This window comes from Mytilus galloprovincialis, chromosome 1 (assembly GCF_965363235.1).
Source record: "Mytilus galloprovincialis chromosome 1, xbMytGall1.hap1.1, whole genome shotgun sequence".
Classification (NCBI taxonomy): Eukaryota; Metazoa; Mollusca; class Bivalvia; order Mytilida; family Mytilidae; genus Mytilus; species Mytilus galloprovincialis.
In genome coordinates, this window is record NC_134838.1 from 38,019,497 (window position 1) to 38,027,757 (window position 8,261).

General features: G+C 32.7%; 1 pseudogene; it reads right to left on the reverse strand.

Annotated features, from left to right (window-relative positions):
* Positions 1-6,073: 6,073 nt before the first annotated feature.
* On the reverse strand, positions 6,074-7,596 carry LOC143060695 (uncharacterized; annotated as a pseudogene).
* Between the last annotated feature and the right edge of the window lie 665 nt (positions 7,597-8,261).

Here is an 8,261-nt window from a genome sequence, read left to right on the forward strand (position 1 = left end):
TGAAAGGTTGTCGTATCTAGGTCAAATATGTCAATTTCGAATAGCAACACATTACAATTATAAAAATGAAAAAGTAACAACATGTGCATTATTTAAGAGTTTAGAAGTGTTTTAAGTAAATGAAATATATTAAAGACATGTCATTTTGATAAAATTCGTTATTCTACAGTAGTCAATATACGCATGTACATATACATTTTATTGGATTTAGAGCATGTGTTTATTCACAAAGCGAAAGAAGCACGTCATATTAGAATCTCAATCAGTACACATCCAGCATCCAATGGATTTGGTGTATAAACGATATTAATATTCAGATAAAAAACATGACCTTGTACATTAAATGGCAAAATATATCGACTGATTGTAGAAACGTGAATGTGCATAACTGTAGTATTTAGTATAGTTTTAATCTAATGATATCACAACCAATATCTATACCATTTACCTTTTTTAATACAGAAGTTCAATGTGCACAGGGAAGATTTTGGTTAATTCAAAGTGGTCTCTTTTGTTTTATGTTCGATTAATCAGGATGAGGTTATCGTTTCGATTAACACTAAAATCAATCGTTCGATTTTCTTTCTCGTCTAGGCCAGCAAATTTTTTCATTGTCGATTTTCTCTCAACACCAACAAATGTGTCGTTTATATACATATTTTACCTAGATAAGAGTATTTTATCGTGCATAAAGTTCCGATATTGCTCATAATGTTGTTTTTTTGTTCAAATTTTAATAGGACATTGCATTTACAACAATCCTGTTTCGCACTTTGGATGTATTGACAAAGTTGTTTTTTTTTTTTTTATTTCATTTACCAACAGAATGACATTTGAAATTGTATTATTAGTTTGTACAACAATTTTTTTTATATTGATCAGAAATATAGTGTTTGTAAACATAGAATGATATAGATTTGCATCTTCTATTTTGCAAACATTTTAAATGCATAATTATAGGGATGTTTCCTTGATTTTGTTTTTTTAAGATCCCTGTTGTCATACAAATAAAGGCAACAGTAGAATACCGCTGTTCAAAAATCGTAAATCTATGGACAAAAAACAAAATCAGGGAAACAAACTAAAATTGAGGCAAACGCATTAAATACAAGAGGAGAACATTTGTATGATAACATTCAAATGTAACACACATAGCAACGGACTAAGCATTAGACAAAATCCGATGAGAATAACCAATATAACATGAAAACCAAATACATGAATTTGGGATTGAAAAGTACCGTGACACGTCTTATAGTAATGTGATATCATACTAAGATATAGGAGAAAACAAACGACACAACGGAAACACAACGTAAGAATGTTACACACACAGAAACGAACTATGATATAACAATGGCCATTTTCCTGACTTGGTACAGGACATTTTTAAAGAAAAAAATGGTGGGTTGAACCTGGTTTTGTGGCATGCCAAACCTCGCACTTTAATGGCATTGTTAAATATAACATTAAAATGACAACATAATAATACAGGACTTCAATAAAAATAAATAAGAGAACGTATTAGGCAAAGAAAAACATGAATAATAGATAACAAAAGGCATCAGGTTTTAAATTAAATACGTCAAAACCGCGCCTCGTTCACACAAGACTCACCAGTGACGCCCAGATATAAAAGTTCGAAAGTCAAAAAAAAAAAAGGTAGAAAGTTGTACAGCTCTGAGGATCAAAAGTTGAAAAAGGTTGTGCCAAATACGGCTACGGTTTTCTGCTTGTGATAATAACATCCTTATTATTTAGAACAATTTATGCTATTGCAAACAGTAAATTTTATCAAATGAATATAAAAGATTTATATGATAAAAATGACGTCTTAACTAATTACAGAAAACAAAACCCGAATACATAATACATTGAAGACCAACACAGAAAATAGACACACCCGACTTGGTCCAGGCCTCAACGCTTCAATTGATTCTGTTTGCAAACGTCCTTGGCTTTCAAATATTTGCTTTTGGCGTCCAGAATGAAGGTTAATCTAGAACAGCGTTTCGGAGGCATGATATTTATAACGTTTTATTTATTTTTTTTTCCGCTCCACACTCCAGTAAAGTAAAATTAAAATGTTATCGTTTTGGAGTATAATGGATAGAAAAAAAGACAGTAGTTCAATATTAACATTGACAGTATTAGTAAATTCTATTTGAAACAACTAATAACAGGTATTTGTCAAGTGTTTTGTAAAGAAAATGGATTCTTTTTTTTAATCTTTTCAACAATTTGTCATGTAGTTTCCTTTTTATAACTTGTTGTTTTTTATACATTATGGGTTCTGTTCATTGTTGAAACTCGTAAGATAGCCCGTAGTTGTTCACTTTCGTATCCTCTTGTCTTTATTGGGTTCAATTATCCATCATACTACATCTCATTATTTCCACCATTGAAAACAAGATTGTTTAGCGACGAACTAACTATCAAACTTGTGAGTTCAAGCTAATGCTTATTGTTTATTGGAACAATGATACTCAAGAAGATTCAAATGAGCCATATTAGCACTATCTATTAGATGTTTTAAATATGGGAATATGTACCGAATCTACCGAAGCGCCTATCATCTCTTCTTTTTGAGTTCTTGCGATTACTTTCTTTTTTTTAAGTTAATTGTATCTTTTTAATAGATTTATGAAACTCGAACAATCAGCAAACTACTTTTGCCTCTAATTAATCTATATTTTTTTATTGAGTTTTACCAGAAGCTCAGAACCATTTATTGAAGAGATCTCAATATATTTAGATAAATCCAGTGCAATAGCTCGTATACAGAATGAAAATGAGAATGGGAATGTAGAATGTGTCAAAGAGACAACAACCCAGCGAAAGAACAGAAAACAGACGAAGGCCACCAATGGGTCTCCAACATAGCGATACAATCATGCACCCTTTCTGGCTCCAGTCCTATACAAAATGAGTACTTATTCACTGAAAATGAACGTCACACTTAACTCCAAAACATATAAATGAACTAAAATTTTAAAAACATACAGGACTAACAATGTCCAGAGACTCCTGACTTTAGACAGGCGCCAAAATGAGTCGTGGTCAAACATCTCAATCCTCCTCTCTTTGGAGCATTAACAAACATTAAAATTTGCAGAGTATTGAAAACTTTGATGGACTGATAATTCCACTAATCTATTTGTTAACTACATATGCTGCAAAACTGTTTATGAGAACGTTAATCAGCTGTAAAGTTGACATAAAATACTTTAATCGAAATACAAATTTGCAATAACACGTCCGTAGATAATGCAGATAATTAGTTTTTGAAACTGGGATTATTTAAAATTTGTTTTTCTAGATATGTTTTGTATCTTTTGGGAATATAGCTGATTACACAAGAATTTTCCAAGCGATTCATTTTTGAAAGATTGCGTAATAATTGATAATTGGCTATTGTTTAGAATTATGTATGCACCTAGAAAGTATTTTCAAAACAAAGTACTTAAAAGTACTAAGATAAAAAATCTAATAAAGTATTTTTTTTCGTTTTCAACATACGATTGATTTTTGAACGGATTTAAACAATAGACAGAGTCCCTTTTGAGGAACACAATGTTCAATGACACTATTTACTATACTTTATATAAAAATAATTTTGTTTGTGATGAGCTAAAGCATCGTAAAATATCCCGTTATTTCTCAAGACTAAGGAGAGATAAACAAATAATGTGAAGACATAAAATTCCGATTCAATCCATCTTTTGTTAAAATATTACATTAATCATTGTTTTTAAATCTTCTACAAGCATTACATTCCTTTATAGTTTCCTTTTCAGTACTGTAATGCCTGGACTAAAATAAATGATTAGAATTCCGATGATTGGTTGCAATACTTTGGAGATCCGAAATTTGGATCCACCTAACAAAACAATTTACTCCGTGTTAAAATGTTAGTAATTTAAACAGATTATTTCAGTACACACCATACTTATATATATCAATAAATATATCAAACACAATTTATAATTGCCGATCGCCCACAAGACTGGAAATACACCGGATTTTATTATAATCTATCATAACAAACATAATATTCTATGCAATTAATATTTATATACATATAAACAATACTTTCAATACGAAATAAAAATATTGACTCGTCATAAACGAACCCGCCGGCCAGGAAAAACCAACAACCAAGTTACCTTAGTCGATATGGAAACCTGTGTCCAAACCCTAATGCTCGGAAGATCGTCTCGAGAGTTGTACTTGGACAATACTAAAAGTTAACTTATGTTTACATAAACAAAATATCATCAAAATGTGTAATAGCAAACAAAAATACCAATATATAGTACAAAAACAAGAAAAAAGTCAAACAATAATGAACCAACATTAAATCTGAACTTGACCAGTTCGAAGTTGGCGAGAGAATGGTCTGATAGGGAAATTAACCCGCGAAAAAATGACCATTCACGTGATACTACAATTAATATCACGTGTCCATATATATATATATAGAAAGAACCCTTAGTACAATAATTTTCCTCTATACTTCGAAACGCGGAAAATTATAAGTACACACTATACTTATATATAACAATAAATATATCAAACACAATTTATAATTGCCGATCGCCCACAAGACTAGAGAACTCAAAGAAAGGGCTGAAACGGATAGAAAAATATATATCTATAAACCTTAATTCTTAGAAAGTGAAATTCTATTATCAAACGAATCTGCAATGTACCCATCCTTACTTAAATCAGATTTCCAACGTCCATGCCTCTTTATACATCTATCATTAACATCTGACTTGGCTGCAGCAGAAGCGCATCCAGAACGTAATGAGTGTAAACCTAAGTTAAGTTGAGGAGCAACCATTTTCAACCTTTTAACAATATTTTGCATGGCTGCTGTATAACTAAGCTTCTTATTTTGATAAATTAACTTAGCTGTACCACCCGATCTGAATATGGGTCTGAAAACAAATTGATCAGAATCAACGTCCAAACTAGATAATCCCAAATAACACTTATACATCAAAAAGGGACATGCTTGAGAACTCCCTTTGGAAATTAAAATTTCGTTGCCCTGTCTATATTGATCAGTTTTGCTATGCAAAAAGATAGACATGTATTCCTCGTATATCTTAATATCCCTACAAGTTAATGAACTTAATTCATCAAAACGTAAAAAAAACTGCATAAGCTATAAGAATCATAGTTAAATCCCTAATCACTAATAAATCACTAGAATCCTGATATATAGAACATAGTTCTCTAAGCATAATGTTATCAACTGGTTCTTTTTTCACGACTGGTTTACCGTTCCGCCTTTTGCACAATTCTAATAGAAATGTTATGAACGAATTGCTTGTAGGGTCTATGTAACCGTTCAATTCGTGAGCCCATTTTATAGAATAAATCGCGGACTGCAATACACTTGGTGAAGAATGTTTGTCAATTAGAAATGTTAAGTATAACGCTACATGTACTGGTTCGGCTGGTAAATCAGAAAAAAAACCATGTTCAAAACTCTTCTAACCGTCTCTAATTCTCGCCAGGTAGAACTTTCAAATTGTTCATCCGCGAACCAATTTCCATAAATCTCATGATTTTCACTCTGAAAATCCAAAAATGTGGAAAAATATCCACCAAAGCCTACATCTGAGGCATCACAAAATAACTCAATAACATACATGTCAGTTAAACTAACTGAACAAATATCAACACCTACAAGGTTAAGTGTTCTACAAGAGTTTTTCCAAAAACCAAGTTCATCAATAGCTTCTACTGTTATTCTAACAGGTGCGTTCCAACTAGCACGCGCTTGAACACAATCATATAAAAATCTTGTGTTCCGTCTAACGATATCACCCAAAACGATTTGCATAGAAATCAGCTGACCAATAATACTAGCCAAAGTTCGAGCACTGAACAAAAGTACTCCTTTTCCAATCTCGCTTAAAATACGGCTTGCAGCTTTTTCTGCTTTGTCGATTCTCTCATCACTAACACAAATTTTTCCAATTTTTGTGTCCCAAACATAACCTAACAATTTCACATACTGTAAAGGGAACCAACTACATTTTTCATGTGCAATCAAAAATCAAAGAACTTCCATTTTTTGTTTTACCTCTTGACTGATTTTAAGACACGAGCTCAAATCTCGATCACCACCTAAACCATCATCCAGAAACATGATGATTCTTTTGCCGTCAGATCTCAAATGTTTGACTAATTCTCGTAGTACTTTTGAAAAAATGTACCCAGCAGTAGCTAAACCAAATGGCAGTACATTAAAAAGTATCTAACTTTGCCTTCAAAGTTCCATGAAAATCCTAAAAATCTTCTATGTATTTGACATATCTCAATATGATGATTAGCCGAAGATCAAAGGAAAACAGATAATCATCCTTCTGAAACATATCTCGGGCTACTTTTTTATCTTCATACTTAAATCTGAATTTGAACAAATGTATGTTTATGTGTTTACAATCTAGTACAAGTCTGGTTTTGCTCGATTTGTTGTATGCAACCGTTAAAGGGTTAACTACCTGCGGAACCTTTTGTACCTAAGAAATACATTTTTTTCTGTAAAAGATTACTGATCTCATCTTGAACAAATTTCTTATTGTTTAATGACGATCTGTTGTTTTTAATAACAGCATGTTGAGGCTCGGTTTTGAATGGTATTTTATAACCGTTTTCAATAACGTCAATAATGTGTTTGTTTTCGATAATCAATTTCCATTGACCTATATTGACCTTGAGTCTACAAACTGGCGAGACGCATTCATGCTGAACAGTTATATTCGTATCAATACACATCACCGTGTGAATATTTTTAACAGTATTTACTTTTGTAGTTACAGACTTATTGCTTGAATCACTGACTAGAGGCGCAAAGTGGCCTTGTATTACATTAATATTATCAAAAACAAAAATTTGTGAATAAGAATTACTTATCTTATTTTTCATGTCTGGACATTCGTCTACCCAATGACCCTTATTTCCACACTTGAAACATCATCCAGGCTGAACGGATTTGGTTTCTTTCTCCGAATTTCTGCTATAAGGTGCTGGCCTTGGTTTGCCTTTCTTAACTTTTTCCGCCTTACACTTTCTTTCTGCTTTAGACTGAGCCCTCATCATCTTCTTTTCATCTTCTGAGTCGTCAGCGATGGGATTAGTTACGTACTCACTGACGACTTTCCATCCCAGCTGGGAAGAATCGGCCAGTTTTATAAGCTTTTGCCTTTCACGCATTAAGTCAATACCTTTAACAATCTTCATCTTCGCTGTCTGTACTGACTCAATTCCTAATTCTGGAGCTTCCAGGCTAGCTTTAGCTTCTTTCAGCTTGGTTAACACTTTCACCTCATGACGATACTGGTTTTCATTTCCTTTGCGCTGAAAACTATAATTGTCAGTCATGGTTTCTTCAAGCTTGGCTATCTGAGTTTGGGAAATCTCCTGCTGTGACTGTTGCAGATTTGATTGGAAAGATGAAAGCCTACTATCCATCAATGTAGTTATGCTGTTGAGAAGATCTTGCTGTGAAGAAGAAACTGCATTTTTCACCTCGCGTAGAATAACTGCCTTAATTGAATCGTCTGAATCGGTGTCCATCTTGATTAAGCATAAGTTTGTTCTATGTTCCTTTGAATTTTAACTAAGGATCCTGAAGGTCATCCCTGTTTTAGTACGCTTCTTGTTGCTCAGTCTTTATGTGATCTGTTTTATATACTGTTGTTTGTCTTTTCGTTGTTTTTGCCATTGCCTTTGTTAGTTTGTTTACGATGATTGATGAATATGTTCCTAACAGTAAGTAACTATCTCATATTTCTTGAATTCAAACGATGAACCAACACGATATGGGTCAAGACCATTTAGTCGGATTTATCTGAGCTTCATATTATGTACTTACTGTTGATGCAATATCTTTCAACTTCATGTGTAAATATTATTTGGATTTTATAATTTACTTTTGTTTTTAAAGTCCCATGGGTAATTTTGAAAGGAAAAAAACACTCACCATAGATACCAGGAGTAAAATTAATGATGAGTAAACATTTTTACTTAGAAGTTTGACTTAATCAATGATAATTCACGTCAACACAGAAGTGTTCACAACTGGGCTGGTGAATAAACCCTCCACTGGAATCGACCACGTGCTTGTGAATAAGATCATCATCTATACCAGGACTAAAATTGTGTACGCTAGAAGCGTATGTCGTCTTCAAAAGACCCAACATTGACGATCAGTTCAGTAAAATTAAAAGGGCATAGTAATA